At 36.0% G+C, this 17,191-nt stretch overlaps 1 protein-coding gene across 1 annotated transcript in view; it reads left to right on the top strand.

The window, feature by feature from the left end:
* Positions 1-17,191, top strand: part of LOC132548797 (uncharacterized) — a 40,159-nt gene that overhangs the window by 11,824 nt on the left and 11,144 nt on the right. The window lies entirely within an intron of this gene.

Below are 17,191 nucleotides of genomic sequence, written 5' to 3' on the forward strand. Positions count from 1 at the left end.
TATTTCTTTTTACTGATGTCCATTCCTATTACAAATCCTACCTGACATCGCTGCCATCTTGCACTGAATCAGTTTCAGTAAATAGCTTTTTTGTAATGGAATTCGGTCCAATATAATGTGTAGATTTACTAGCCTCCTTACAAACTCTGCTGAACAATTATCCAGCTTAAGGCATGCCCGCACAATATAAGAAAGCGGAAATGTACATTATATTAGGGCAATATGCATGGGAATTTCAATAGGGAAATATTGATCGTAAAGGGTTTAAGTCATTCTGCTATTGTGTGTTTTATCTGAAATAAACTGCTACAAACAAGGAAGAAGAAAGGATAGAACGGTGGGAAATTATTTTTGTGTTTCATTTCCAGCACTTGTGACGTCAATGTCTCGATGTACATATCCGGCCAGTTGTCAGGATAACGTTGCCATGTAAAGTGGCTTTTTCATGCATTGAACGGTCGTCTGATTCAATTTATCGACAATAAAAATGCAATCTGGGTAACAGAATCACGTCCGTTATGACCGACTTATCGTTAAATTTTCATTACAAATGATATCCCAAAATGTGACTGGTGATATCGAATGAATTTTAAATGTATTTTCGTTGTTTATTTTTAGAAAGAGTTGCCTGAAAACCACAATCATCTGAATGATTGATATATATATACTGAAACGAATAAGAAACGCAACTTCAAATTGTAGGTTTAATAAAATAATACTTGTGAGCATTATGTCTAAATTTCATATGTAATAGTTAATATTGAATATTGATATAACATCCTCTAAATGTTTGGAGATTTTTAAAAAAAGGTCACTTCGCTAGAAGGTCATGATTGGTAGTACCCTACGTGAATCCAAGTTGAAATGGCAGCAGTTTTGAAACCGTGCCCCAATATCGTGTGTGTCCTCCTCGAACAGCTATAGCATCTCTAATTCTTCGTTGCATCGAGTTCATCAGGGCATTGACTGTCCGTATTGGAATGTTATTCCATTCTTGGACGAGTGCATTTGCTAACTGGGAGAGGGTATTTGGAGGGTTACGGCGATTGCTAATTCTTCTGTCTAGTTCATCCCACAAATGCTCGATTGGAGACAAATCGGGGCTATATGGAGGCCAATCTATAGGAACAATGTTCTGTGTCGCAAGAAAGTCTCTACAGACTCTTGCAACGTGTGGTCTCGCATTATCTTGCTGCAAGGTTAGATGATGCTGCCTAACAAACGGCACAACATGGGGCCTAAGGATCTCATCCCGATAGCGTACGGCCGTTAAATTCCCATTGACTATCACCAAAGGTGTCTTCAAACCATGGGAGATTCCCGCCCAAACCATAACTGATCCACCCCCAAATCGGTCATGCTCCAAAACACAGGCGTCAGCAAAACGTTCGCCTCGACGCCGGTACACACGTTGACGGCCATCTGCTCGAAATAACGTGAATCGAGATTCATCGGTGAAGGGCATGGACCTCCAACGTCTCAGAGGAAAACGTCTGGGCATATGTGCCGTCAACCATTGCATACGACGTGCTCGACGTTGCGGTGTTAGTGGTAAACCAACGTACTGTCGCCTTGCACGCAAATTAGCCTCACGCAGTCTGTTGATCACTGTTTGGGGATGAATCCGATGGTTATGATTACCAATCGTATTCCTTGCCGTTTCAGCAGCCGTTAACCTCCTGTTACGCAAGTGTGTCAGCCTAACAACCCGGTCTTCACGTCGCGACGTTACGCGTGGACGTCCTGATCTCGGCCGGTCATCGACTCTTCCTGTGGCGTTAAGACGTGAAACTAATCGACTAATAGTCGATTTATAAACTCTGAAGTGTCGAGCGACGTGAAGCTGCGTGCTCCCTGCCATAAGCATCGCGATAGCACGTTCTCTATCAACCTGTGATAACCGTGGCATAATTGTAAAAGGAATTATTGTTTGCAAAAGTATTGGCGGTGATGTGTCTCGATGTTAGTGATAAATTGATACTGGTTTGAATGAAAAATAACGCATATGTTTGTACAGGCACGGTTTTTGATGTTTTTACCGCGCCGGATGTGCATAGGTTTCTCGTCACACCTGGTTGATTTTGAACATTGGTTAGGGTGATAGGCAGGATGCACTTTTATTTCCGCGATTTTTATACAGCTATGTATATTTAATACAAAATTAATAACAATTTTCCAAGTTGCGTTTTTTTTTTCGTTTCAGTATATATATATATAGAAAGTATTGACGTAACATACATCAGTTAAGCGCCTAAATAACAAAGTAGGATTTTCTTGTGATTTCTAGAATGTATCTGAGAATCAGCATTGCGTAAATGATAGCCTTCATGTCAAATGTGAAATACAATATTATATTAGTGTGATGACTAAACGAAATGTTTCCGCAGCTGTGCTCTCCAGAACTGATATCTGTTGACATTGTTTTTATATGGTGCCTTTCATATATATAGTGATCGAGGTTCGATCCCTTGATAGAACGTGGAACAACATGAATAATTTATGCCCGGTACTCAACTGTCCTCTCGTTGCTGATAGCTTATTCCGTCTGGGCAAACATCAGAGATTAACATGATTTGATATAACACGTATCATGTCCGGAGAAAATAAATTTCATATTTTCAGTATGACTTTTATTAGAACCTATTTAAACACTGAACAAGAAAACACTATTATAATCTTAATTTAAACAGTGTTGAGCATAGCATTACCATAAATTGACCAAGCACCCAATCTGATATGTAAATTTTTCCTTAAAGAATTATTGGATCAATCAATAGAATTGTTCTAAATCACGAAACAACCTGCTGCCATGCTTACCTCAGCAATAGAGTTAGAGTCAGAATTCCCTACCGTGGAAAACACGACGTAAAGTTACCCAGATGATGAATTTATTTTCATGGTAACATAAACCAAAACTCTGTGATAGACATAGGAAGGTCTTCAACAAATACAGCCACGCTTAAAATTGATGAACATGTATTACATAATTCATTCAGATAGTGGCACAGTTATAAATATAAGCACATACTTGGCATTCTTATAAAATCATAAAATATTGCAAAATATGCTTTCTTTTTTTATTTTTGAGTTGGTGCACCTACCATTTAGGCAGACCAACCATTTAGGCAGTCAGCATTCCTAAAAGGAAGAAACATTTGTATGATGGAGTTTTACACATTATATAACTATGCACTTTCTGGCTCTGAAGTTGAAGGTACTATACACTTAAGAATATTGTGTAAAATCTTTCAAAGAGAATTTTTTTCATTTGTGAGGCAACAGCGGAAATCAAAATACTGTATTTTTCAGGATTAACATTATTCATTTACATGTCTTGAGCCATATATACAAATGAAATTTAAAAAAAAACACACACACAAAAACAAAAAAAACAAAAAAAACAAACAAACAAAATGAATGTACTCATATATAACGGACTCTTTTATTTGATCATTTCTTATTTGCCTGTTTGTTCTTTGTTGTATACCTTGTTTCTCATTTGAGAACGTGACATTACTTATATATACTCTGATTGTCGATGAAGCAGAAGACGCTTACTCTTCTAGAACACTTGGTCTTATTGTCTTTGAATATTTCAGGAGTCCAAGTGTAAACTTTACTTTTGTTTATGTTTTGCTATAGTTGTAGTTATTTTGAGTTTCGATTATGATTTTTGTTGACATGTTTGTATTTTCTTGTTGCTTTTTTGTTACATCACCGCATTTGCCAATCAAAGGTGACGTTACAAAGTGACAATAATTTTCTTTATGTTATGCGGTAAAAAGAATGTTAAAGAGGATAAATTAAACGCTGTTAAATAAAGCCTTTCCATTGATACCTTAACTACACATGTATATGTAAACATGCACTTATATACTATTACTATTTTTGAGCATAAAATCTCGAAGTAGCGGGTAAACCTACATGAAATTCAGACACAAACGAGCTGCACCCGCAAATCGTCTTGATGATAAAAACGATAGACGTAACATAATCTACACCATTTATTGCTGTGGTAGTGTAACGTTATGGTGCATCCGGTTCTAATATCAACCAGCCCACATTTTTGTAATAGAATTTCGATCGCACAAGTCGTAAACTGTTTCAATGACAGTCACGTGCTAAGGATAAACCTCATTCTCCAACGTATTGAAGGGTTCGTAAGCAGAGTCATGTATTACCAGTTATTTTCAGTAGAATCAATCCTGGTCGAAGTGAGACGATTTTAACTAGATTGATCCTATTAACTATCAAAGATCTATTTCAGGACATATAAAATCAAATGTCATGTAGATATCGATTTTATGATGTTCATACACTAGTTGGTGTCGGTGTGGCAATATATTCAGTTGATAATATGTATACACGCGGAAACGCGAAAGTTAAGTTGGTTAGAGAGTTGGCATATGTACCGTCTGGTGTAGATCTGGGGGTACATGTTTCGACGTTCACTACATGTGGCTTGGTCTGTGCTGATGTCGTGTCCTTAGGTTAGACACTTAACCCTAATTATTGTGAACAGCATGCGACGTGCCTCCCGTATGTTGTTCTGTATAGTAACAAACAGTTATTACTAAATAAAATCGTTATTTTGCCTCAAAATGATACGAAGTTGGCTCTTTCACCAGGCAATAAACCCAAAAGACAAAAAAAAAAAAAAAAAACAGACAATAAAACCATTAACAAAGAGGGGCACTGAAAATAAACATTTTAAATTTCAATACTCCATATCTGTTGCAGATTTCACACCCTGTCCTGAGAAAGAAAACGTAGATAAAGCTTTCACGAACTGTCCACAAATAATAATTCGTTAAATACATTAGCACTGTCGGTATCAACCAAGGATGGCCTCTCTCATGTTCACTGTACAGAAAAACGTGACAATCCATATACTTCACTGCTGTGTCGATTCTATCTGATTTAGAATGTACCACTGTACCGTAGGTCTCCCCAGTGTATGGCTATTTGGACATTTCCTTTATTCGCACTGGTATTGAATTAATCGATATACATGTAACATGGATGTGTTTTTCAGGCAAACAGGGGATTTGTTTGTGATATCAGAAAGATACCGAATTACGCAATTTATTTGACCAAAGGCATTCTCCCGTTCTAAGATAACAACCAGGTCGCGGTTGCTCAAAAATCAACCAGTGGCTAGTAAAAATAAGTGTTTCCTTTAAAAGAATAAATGTTCAAATGCAAAATTATCGTTTAAGATATATTTATCTGACCTGTCTCACCAGACCTAAACCTTTTCATATCTATTACATAATATTTTATCATATCAACAAACGACGATGATGCCGTTTTATTATACAGGACTGGCAGAATGAACCTCTAATGATCTTGCTGATACCAATTGGTTTATTTTTTTGTTTTTTGTTTTTGTTTTAATGTTTTAATTATCACTTTCGGTGATCATCCGAGTCCAACATAAATCAAGCGTTCACTGTTATTATCTGATTCAAAGCAGGAAGTTTGATATCATTGATTGACGTCACGAAATGGCACTTCCACATTTTAGAGGAATTCCCAGAAAAAACATTTTTGATGTTTATATTTCACTATTACTCTTTTGCATGTTAACAAGCTTTCGTAATTTACCATCAACAGTAAGTGTGTTTATCTAACTCCAACTTAAGGTCACGTGAAACACCCCTTGATTTGAATCGATGGCATGCTTGAGCATAAAGCATAGATTTTGTAAGACACAGTCACGTTCAGCATGCATAGTAAAGACAACAATTTTGATTTTCAATAGCTTTCACAAGGAACTCATTCCATGTAATAACATGTTTGCAAATTTACATTTGTCGGATCGTTCAATTTTTTTCATCAGGATAAGCACGGCTATTAAGCAAAACGTTTGCAAAAAAAAAGTGGTTGTAGAGATAAATTCTTAATCTAATATATACAGTGTATATCATTAGCCTAATTGAATTATACAACATTGTTTAATGTATTTTGCCCATATCAGCATGTGAATATATTTTTCCATCCTGGTAATGTCTCCCTGAGAAACAGCTGGCATTGTTTGCGCTGTTGCGAGGGTACTAAACCCTTCGGGGAGAGTTGTTTATGTCTGTGAAACAAAGCACTTCAAATCATAGTCATATAAGTGATTGATTCGCAGCCTTTCGTTTCACTATTTGTCGAGGGGTATCAAGCGTCAAATTAACATGTATAACGTTTACTAAGCTAGTTAAAATCTTCATTGGTTTTATTTTCGAAGTTCATAACAAATCTTTGTTTAGATTTAGAACAGCATATATAATTCAGGTTTACTTGCCATTTATTAAATATCACACATAAAAATTACATTTTACTATACGTTTTGAATAATTTGACAAACTACTCTTTCATTCTACATACATATGATTGTATCGGTAACTGGTTAAACGTGTATATAAAGCAAACTATGAGTTAATTGATCGTAAATATATCGAACCCAGACCTGAAGGTAGACAAATTGATACCTGATGTCTCCATTGCATGATCTTGAAAAGTCGAGTTGTTTTCCGTCTCTGTAACTGTTGCTATCAATAGGCGTTGTCTCCGACCATCCCGCCGATATGTTAGAGCCGACTGGATTCCGGATCTTAATTCTTACTTAGTTTTCTGAGAAAAAAAAAGTTTCTAATGCTCGCTGTTGGCAGATCTCGCATTTGGTCTTATTGTATTGGACATCGGCCCAGGCGTGGTTGTTTTTCGGTTCTGGTCCTTGACCGAAACTAAAAGAATATCAACATAGATCTGTCCTATGAACAGTAATATCTCAGCCTTGTGTAAGAGTGTGGATAGGCAGCACGAGGTTTGCTGCACAGCTTTCACTCGATGCTTAAGATTGATAGACCATTTCAACATGCTGCTGGTGAGATAGGTGGGTCCTAACATGACGGGAAATATCATAAAGTTTACAAACAAAATTCTTGCTGAGCTTTTACAACTTAAATATTTTTCTGGGTGGTTTGAGATCACCATATCTCATCAATAAGGGGATGACTGACTTTATTGCTCTTACCGTCCTGGCTTTATGAGGTACTCGTGTGTGTTTTGTTGTCCTTAGGGTGAGACAAATGTGATATTTTCCTAGCTTGGGGTGAACAGAGAAAAATCTACTCAAGAAGGAGATTCACGAGTGTCTAACAAGATATTTTGCAGAGGGTTAGACAATCGACTATCAGGAATCTCCTGCGAGGATTGGGAGTAGGGCAGAAAATCTCTACCCCAGGAAGCTATTCAAGACGCTATGAAAAATGAAATGAAAACGGAATGTTATACACAGAATGTGTTATGACCATTCCTGCTTATAACATTTAGATGAAGTACTTCTTTATCTAAAAGCTCAATATTTTCGATACTCTAGGGGGTTTACGATCACTTTCTCTCCACCCCTGGAACAATTCATGGCAAAGTTGAAGATTCCATATGCTAGCTCATGTGGACGAGAAGAAAAAAAACTACTTTGATAATTTAAATTAATCTTGAAAGTCGCATAACGGTATATTGTTAAATTGTGAAATTGGGTGGCGCTCCTTTGTAATCTTCAAATGAGAGTATCAACCTGTGATTGGTCAATGTTTGCTCCCGGAACCCGGTCTCGACCATTCAAATTGCTTCGCTTGTACCCTCAATTTTTTCTTCGACGTGTTCCAAGTGTGCAGAGAGCGAAATAAAAGCGTAACCCCTGGAGCATCGAGGAAGAAAGTTCAATAGCTGTTTTACCATATCCAAGTAGAAGTTATTTATATAATTGTTACTAGGTGAGTGCTAATAAGGAAGCAAACATGACATAATCACTACCTATTTAATGTCCATATAAGGATTATCGTAAATACCCGATGTATTACACGCATGCCAACGAACGCTAAGAAATTTGATATTATCTTATTTTTTACTCCCTTTTCTGTCTTTCCATATCAGATTGGAAATGTCGTGTTTGGTTTTTAATTACTATATTCCATTTCTATTCTATGGGCTTTTTTTCTGTTTCTTTTTTTTCTTTGTGTTTTCATTTTTTCTCACAGTATAGACATTTTATCTCTTCCTGAAAATCAGGTATATTTAGATTTGCAGCAACAAAATGTCTTATCACAGGTAATCATTTCCAATAGGCAATGACGTATTAGACAGCTGTCTCTGAAGACACGCTACTGTCCATAAATTGATTGATGTATATATATATACATATATATATACTACATCTATTTAACACTACCAGCGAGAAATCCTTGACATCCGTGTTTGGTGTTGTAAGTGAACACGAAAGATTCTGGATTCCGGATTAATGAGAACTTTTAATGACTCATCGTACAAAGACTTAACAAAAAACTCTAGTTTTGACTAAAGTTTTTGAAATTATACACGAAGCAAAGCTTTCAAAAGAATTTGATTTTAATTAAGAAACGAGAAATGTTTTCGAATAAAGGAGTTCAAATTGCGTGTGGTTGATATAATTGCTAACAAATCTAGACGACTTTGTTTTCAATTATTGTAAAATCGTTGTTTTTCGATGGTCCAAATTTTCGTGATCCCCCAAAAAACTTCCAAGCAGAAAAGATGTGTTTTAACAGAAATTTGAGGAACGGTATGAATATAAGTTTTAATTTAAGGCGAGATTATTTAATGTTATCTCCCTAAAAAAAAACACACAGAAACTCTCCAAAATCTTTGCATTGATTCTTAATCATTGTAATACGTGACATTGAAACAGTTTCAAATCATATTACAATCGCACTCAAAAGACTGTTAGCTTGCTTTCAAACATATTTTTTCTCATTTTTTCATTCAATTCTTATTTCAAATTGTTTTACAGTTATACTTAAAAGGCTACAAGTTTGCATTTGATTTTTTATGAACTTAAAATCAATTTGATATCTGACTACCTCAGTTCAGTTTCGAAATTCAGTTACCAACTTAACCGAATCGGTGTTAAAAAAAAAGGAAAAAATGAAAGAAAAGAGTTTTGCGAATGGATTTAAGTGGATTTTGATCATGAAAATAGAAATGAAAACGGGAAAATGACAGGTAAGAAGGATTACAGGAATAAGGTCTTCACTCTTCCAACTGGCTGCATTGCTGCATTGAGTTTTACAGACGTCATAATGACCTTGTTGTGAAATATTTAATTTCCTTTTTTATATGGAGTTGTTCGTATTTGATGCTCGTTAGTATACCTGTTGGTGATGTTGATGCTCATTTGGGAATGTGATATTATTACTTTGGTAGACCAATATTTACATAGTGGGTATTAAGCAGAAGACGCTTACTCTTCCAGAACACATTGTCTTATAATCATATGTACTTTTTCAGGGGTCCTCTTGTAAATCTTTCTATAGTTTATATTTTATCACACTTTTATTAAATTTAAGTTCGGATTACAATTACGCTGACCCTTTTCCCCGTCACCTAAGAAAACTTGAAACATTCAAGCCAGGGGACAGATACGCATATGAAAAAAATATGGTCTTGTTAACATAACCAACCAATAAAAAAGTCATTATTCCGTTTAGCGTTAAAAGACAATACTATCCGATGAAATAGATTTGCGGTTAATACATTGCTAGCTCTGATTGTCTTACATCGAAGTATGTATTCGTGTCATTTCGAGGTCATTTGCTGGTAACATCTCGATACATGTTCTATTCTAGACATTTTCCCCCGGTTGTATCTTGATGAGATTCACACGTTAGCCTAACTTGTACATTATTTAAGGTCTGCCTGCGACGTCTACATGCTGAGACACATGATACGTACATATCTGGATGTGGCAGGGCTGTCCTTTTTTAGACTAATACGTCTGAGGTATATCTCCTCTAAACTAACAAGGTTTGTTGTATAGAAAATTCCATCGTTAAAGGCAAACCACATACTTAAACCAGCAAAGAAGAAAGTGGATTAAAGAAAATTTTACATCAGGCAACATCTGTGACACTCTCTACCTTTAAAATAACGTTTTTGGTTTTCACAGCGACAAAATTTCCAACGAATAGTTCACGTTGTATAGTGAGTCAAGATCACAACCGAAGGACATTAAAATGTGATCTTTGTAAAACAAACAACATTTCAGGGTATCTTCTCCAGTAGTTATAGACACAAAATATCACATAAGTTCAATATACATATGTATATAGGCGATCAGAGGATTTTTGATATTGTGTTACCGTATCAGAATTTAGACCGACAACCCGTCATAATGAAAATGAGTCCGAAACTGACGGACATATATATACATGGTCAGTTTTAAAACGAGATTAAAATAATTACAGTGCATACTGGTAAAGCTACGGAACTCGAATATATGGCCTCCATGATAACTGCTTTCGATATATTAAGGACCCTACATGTAGAACTCATAGGATTGTAAAAAAAAAAAAAAAAAAAAACACACACGTGACACCATCTTTTAAAATATAAATAGAATTCGATACAATCTAACCAAATATTCGTCCTTCTAGGACTGTCGTTAGTGATTCTACATTATACAGCTGTTTCGTCCGTCTAGGACTGTCGTCAGTGATTCTACATCATACCGCTGTTTCGTCCTTCTAGGACTGTCGGCAGTGATGGAAAGAGCCCAAAGTTTAAACCTATGAGGTGAATGAGGGAATTCCAAAGCAATCGAAAGAAAAGACAAAATGAGATGGCACACCAACCCCGTAATGCAGTAAATTTCGTAATTTCCATATACTAGATAATATTAGAAGAACATCATCAAGTACATGTGTATTTTCTGGACAATGCCACTATTTGATGGAAATAAAACGTGACATGCATGTTATATCTGTTAAAACTTAGCTTCTCTATGTTCTATAATCCGTTCCAAACGGAAACGCAAAAGCAGTCGTAAACATGGCAAGCGATCCAGAATGGCAATCCTATAATTGTTGTCAATCGTACTAAAAATCGATTGCATTATAGAACATTATCGGAAAAAAGCAATTGATTCCAAATAATTCGGAACGAGAAGATATATAGAAGTCGTGCACGTTAATTATTAAAATATTTCAGACCTTTTTTTATGACATAAAGTCAACTGGTCAAACTGATGTTCAATAGTGAATGACTGAAGAGCAATCTGCTTACAAGTGGTTTTCATTATCGTGTCGATTAAGAGCACATGTTATGTCTCCACATCAGCCCCGATAAAAAAGGTAGTATCGATCAATATAGACTTAATGAATAGAATTATACTGCCGTCAAACCGATTCATCTTTAAGCACTTACCGTCCACTCACTGAGCTAAATGGAACGATTCGTCGTACTCTACGACCAAAAGGTCACGTGAGATTAATTAATTTAAGGCTCCTTACGATCACGGCTTCGTAGAATAGACGTCATGCTTTTAGCTGATCAAGTTAAAATGTAGGAAATTAAGGTATAGAAGGGGTTTTTGTACGATAGAAAATCACATAGTTATATTTGTTTATTGACTTTGCACGTGTGTGTGTTTGCTATATTCATCGTTCTCTGGAGTGCATTTCAAACGAGGTAGTAACACCACAGGTACGACAATGCAAGGTTGCGAAATTTTCGAAGAGATCCGTTCCTAAGACATATAAAAAACAAAGTATCAGAATTTCATTATTTCATGTGTGTCACACAAATTCTGTATCCATTTTTCTACGATATAAAACGAAACATGTGAATTCATAAGGAACTAAAGCATTTCATGACATCAATGACATCGAAAAGAATGAACCTTAGTATAAAAGAAAAGACGAAATAAGAAAATGTCAAAGAAAATAGGATAGCACAAAACGCATGGAGATATGGTTTCACTAATTAAATCCGGGAAATACCATTACGCTAATAAATGGACTACTTCCGGTATTGCAGTACATGTCTGTTCTGTATGGCATAAAATCAACAATGTTTGTAACGTTTTCGAATTATCAATATAGATATATACAAGGACTATGCATGCATAATGATAAAATAAAAGATGTGACGGATATACTACAGTAGTCAGGGCTTTTCGGTCTTTTACTATATAAATATGAAACTGCTTTTGCGATTGAATGCGTTGCGTCTAGTTTACACGAGAGAAGCCGATAATATATATTTTTATTAAACGAAACGTTGTATATAGAAAACGATTCTTACTTCATGCCATTGTAATAATTTCGGTAAAAGAAAAGAAAAAAACATCTGTAAATTTTGTTATTTTTTCAAGGGAAAGCATCTACGTACCAACCGTCAAATGACCGTATTTCTCTCGTGTGTACGGCCTTGTAGTCTGTACATCAAAGACACATCAAGGATATGAGGCGATGCTATGTTAACCTTTTATACCTATTCTCATAGAAATGTCGTGAAAAAAGATAACGCCCGATTGCACGGTTACATGCTTCGAAGCATTTACGTCTTATGAATGAAAAGTCAATTAGAATTTTCAGAGAGCACAGGCGTGTAATTCCGCCGGTGTCTTGATATATTGGATCCGTAGGGAGATTTCTTGGCCATTAATAAGTCTACTGGGCTATGGGGCTCTAAAGGAGTATGTATTTTATGGGGATCTGTGGTAAAGAAGCCACAGTTAAAAAACTGTAAATGCCGATACATTGTTCGTTTGTAGAATAAAAAACATCTATAAAGTTCAGTGATTAAAACAAGTAACTTCGATGAAGTATGTTGAGTTTCTGAAGTGATTAATTTTAACGACTTTTGTCATAAAAATGTATAAATCCTTTTGCAACAGTACGTATAATTCACATTGGGATTGTAAGAAGCTTTACCTTGTCAACATATCCAAATACATTGTACCAATGTTGGTAAAAACATCTAGTTAACATCGTAGCGTCTTCTGCTTCATCGACAACACCCGCCTTCCAAACTTCGGTCAATCCAAGTAAGTAATGTCACGTTCTCAAATGAGAACAATGTATAAAGCAACGGAATCAACCGACAAACTAACGAGCATCAAATACATCCAGCTTCATATCACATCAAGAAATAGATGTTTTCTCAATGAGATCACTATAACCATAATACTCCCCATAATTATCATCAATCTGCATCTTGTGGACCCTTTGTTTCGAGTTTGTGAGCCAGTTACTGACTTCTTGCACGAAAATTGAGATAATGGGAACAGGCTCTTGAATATCGAATCAACTGTGTTATTAGCTTTCATCAATATTTAAAAAAAAAAAAACGATATTAAAATAAATGCTTCGTAAAATGCCAAATAACACCTCTCACTAAAACTGTAAACGCATGCATTTTAGCGGTAATGTTATTTTAGCGCTTTTTGCATTGAAAGTATTGCGCTAAAATTTGATTTCTCTTATCGCAGTAAATGAAGTATTTGTTATAGATACAGTCATGTATCATTACCCTAATTTACCAAACAGTGATTATGCGCTTAAATTTTAATTCGCAAAACAAAGTACGTTTCCAGTAAATATGACTCTCATCAAATAGAGCTGTATCTACAGTTTATGAATTTTGACCAGAAAGCGTGAAATGCTGTGCTGCTCGTCAACGATCTTGATTTGTAAGTCATATATCTATGTTTAGCTTTATTACATACGATGTAAATACCCCTCTATGTTCTGAAGAGCTCATTCGGTTTATCGTTATACCTCTGTCATTATATTAAATGTTAAAACAATGTTTATCATCAAGTGGTTTCCAACCAGAAAGTGTGTACATTTCACCAGCAATGCTATTCTTTCACTCATCATACTGATAATTTTCACGGGTCAGAATTTTTACGATTTTTCATTTGACCAATGGACTCATATTTGATTGGATTCAAATTACGCGATGTCGTCCTAAAATGATATCTGATACATATGTACCGCAAAATAGTGGAAATATCATCCCCGAAAAAAAAGGGATTGGGGGGTGGGGGTGGGGGTGGGGGGCTGTATGGTATGATTCATCGATAAACATATGAAATGGAAACATTTATTTAGAGACTCTAAGAAAAAGATCATGATAATAAAAATAGGGCATTTTTGTTAATAGTATTCTCTTTTGTTAAGGTCATATTAATCGTAGTTAACATGTATCAGAATTCAAAAGCAAGAATAGACAATAGAGGTGCATCCAATTCTTGAATACTTTGTCATGGACTTCGAATATCTATTCCAAGTCCGTGGTTAGATATAAAAAATCATTTATGTATATTTTCATAACGATACCAGACATTGGTGTTGAAGCCAGAACATATTAAATCTTGAGATATCACAAAACCCCTATAGTAACAGACGAGTCTCCATATATCTCATTTCTGTTATGTTAATATCACACATCTCAAATTACGATCTCTTCCAGCACCTTAATCTTTTCTGTGGTATTTCTAATTTTAGAAGTAATAATTACGAGGACGTTGAACTCTTAAATAACGATACTTTTTCATGACCTTCTCTGTAAAAATTTATGATGATGTATATCCAACATACGGATCCCTGAGTGTTTGCTACTGGATCAGACTAAACTGACACTAGAATGCCTGTCATAGACTCTGGGGGTTACAATCACTTTCGCTCTCTGAACCACTGGAAAATGTTATAGCAAAATTGAACGCACAAAAGTAATTTTATTGGTTCCAGGAGATAAAACTGACCAATCACAGACTAATATGCTTCTTTTGAAGATTACAAAGGAGGAACACCCAACTTAAAAATCGCTACAATAATACCGTTATGCGACCCTGAGATTCGTTTGATGAACATCAACGGACCAAACTAGTCTTTTCGTCGTGTCCACAAGGTGTCGCTCACGCAACCTTCAATTTTGCCATGATAAGTTCCAGGGAAGCAGAGAGCGAATGTGATTATTACCCCTGGAGTATCGAGGATGACTATTGTGGTGCTGTTTCATTGTACGGAATAAATCACAGGTCAGATTGGGGAAATGAATAGGTGGAAATTGAAAAGAGCTACATAATGTGCACGTAATGTAAGCTTTCATCAATCTACATCAAAACATCTTCATAATACTATGGGCATGTAATCAAAGGTCTATTCGGGGCCGTGGTGCCATAGTGGTTAAACATGACTGACTGTCTTCATCACTTGCCCTCCACCTCTAGGTCGCGGGTTTGAGTCCATCATGGGGTAGTCGCCAGGTACTGGCTGCAGGTCGGTTGCTCCGGGAACTCCGGCTTTCCTCCACCTACCAAACATGGAACGTCCTCACGTGATCCTGGCTGTTGATAGCACGTGAAGTAAGAACAAAAAGAGACATCTCTCTTTAACTTTGTTTGAGAGAAAAGACGAGTGTCTTGTCGCAAAATAAGACATGTATGAGTGTGCTATCCGCTGATGCGTGCCTCTCCCGCGATATATCAGAGAAAGCAAATTGATTCGTTGCTTCCTTTGCAATGCTTAGAACTAGGAGTTATCGTGAATCGAAAGATATCCAATTATTATGGTAATCACAATGTTGTCTGACCAAATAATATGTGCTGATTCGAGGTCTAACGACAACTGAGGGCAATATACGGTTATACAGATGTACAAGGTTTTCCGTTGAATGACTATCCAGGGTCTTCTGAACCGTATTCAACGAGTTAAGGTGCTTTTAAAAACACTCGGGAGTATTGAAACGTACGAACCATAATTTGGTTATTTTCGATATTTACAAACATGGTGAAAGGCTTCCGAAAGGGTATAAAGTCGTTACCGATTGTAAATGAACGATGTTTGCCTACATCTTTGAATGCTGTTGCCGTTTGGGGGTATCGTCCCGTGAGCAGCCAGGGTTTGATTCAATACAGTGTCTTCGTGTAATAGATGATTGCTACCTCACTGAACACATTACGAGAGGCTCGTTTCAGGACATCAAGATCAAATATGTTAAAGCGCCTTCCCCAGTCGTGACTGGGATTGGAATGGGAAGAGACATGTAAAACACTTATATGTAATGTTACATGATATCTGTAATTACATCTAGTCATAAAAAAATCTATTTAATTATTTGCTCTTAGATCTATTTTGTTTTCAATAACGCCCAAGTTGTGGAAACTACTGCTTCCGGTAAGATATGGCCGTTCGTATAATCTCGCCGATGTTCTAATCATGTGTATAAAGTTATTCAATTTCAAAAGTTTTATGAAATTTTTGTTAAGTGTAAATATAAGGATCGTTTACCAAGTCATCTGTAGTTATGTTAAAGCAAATACAGAGCGATGTACGTACCGAAAGTAAAACAATTAGCTAATAATTCCGTTTTCGAAAACTCTATATAATCTTGTATGTTGAAGAAGCTGCAACACGTGAGTTAGACTCTGAACACATCTGCCATTCATGAGTTAGCAGCAATTCAAATGTTTATGTTGTTATGGTAAAAAGTATCATACAACACATATAAGACGGAGCCAACACTAGAACCGTTACCTACATCGGAATTTGTCTCTTCTCAATACCATTCTGCACTTTAAACGCTGATTCTGTAAGAATACAACAAACCCCAGCCTAACTAACTGTGTAATTTACTTGTCTCCTTCAAAGCTATTTCGATTCTTTTGTCAATAAGAAAACTATTAATCTAATGAAAACAAACGACACTACTTGTTCGGAAGAGCATAAAACCCCTTCATTATCTGAATACAAATCGAGAATTTTCGTCTAGCACCTATCGATTCTGCCGATGGCCTGGTTTTGTTGGGAGCATAGTATCCTTACTTTGAAAAGTTCTTGGTTTTTTAAATAGTCATTGAGAGATCACACGCAATTCTTCCAGGATGGTGTCTGCAAGACAGAACAGAGTTCTTTTTTTCTTTTATTATATATAATTTTTATACAAATGTTCCCGCCGCCAACTAATTAATATAACTAGATAATAATTGTCTTGGTTCAAGGGCCAAAACTCTGTAAGTATAAGTTGACGGGAAGAAATAAAGTTTGAATTTAAATCTTTTCAAAATAGAAATTAACATCACATTTCAGTCAAAGTGGCTGCTATGGCTCAGTAGGTTAAAGGGTTGACATACGTATCCCATGGTGAGGATCCGAGGTGCATGGTTTGACACAATCTGCCCTTATTTGTTTTTCTCAAGATCTGGTAACGGACTGGTCTGTTCTGATGTGGTTGTGTTCTGAGACAAGGCTATTTACTTAGTTCCTCTGAACGACATGCGAAGGCCTCCAGTATGATGTTGATTTTGAAAGTCATCAGCTATGGCAAGAAAACCACGCATTAAAACACAGGGATAATTACAACAACAAAAAACACATTT

The sequence above is a fragment of the Ylistrum balloti genome, unplaced genomic scaffold (genome assembly GCF_031769215.1).
Source record: "Ylistrum balloti isolate Yb309-2 unplaced genomic scaffold, AGI_CSIRO_Ybal_v1 Utg370028, whole genome shotgun sequence".
Classification (NCBI taxonomy): domain Eukaryota; kingdom Metazoa; phylum Mollusca; class Bivalvia; order Pectinida; family Pectinidae; genus Ylistrum; species Ylistrum balloti.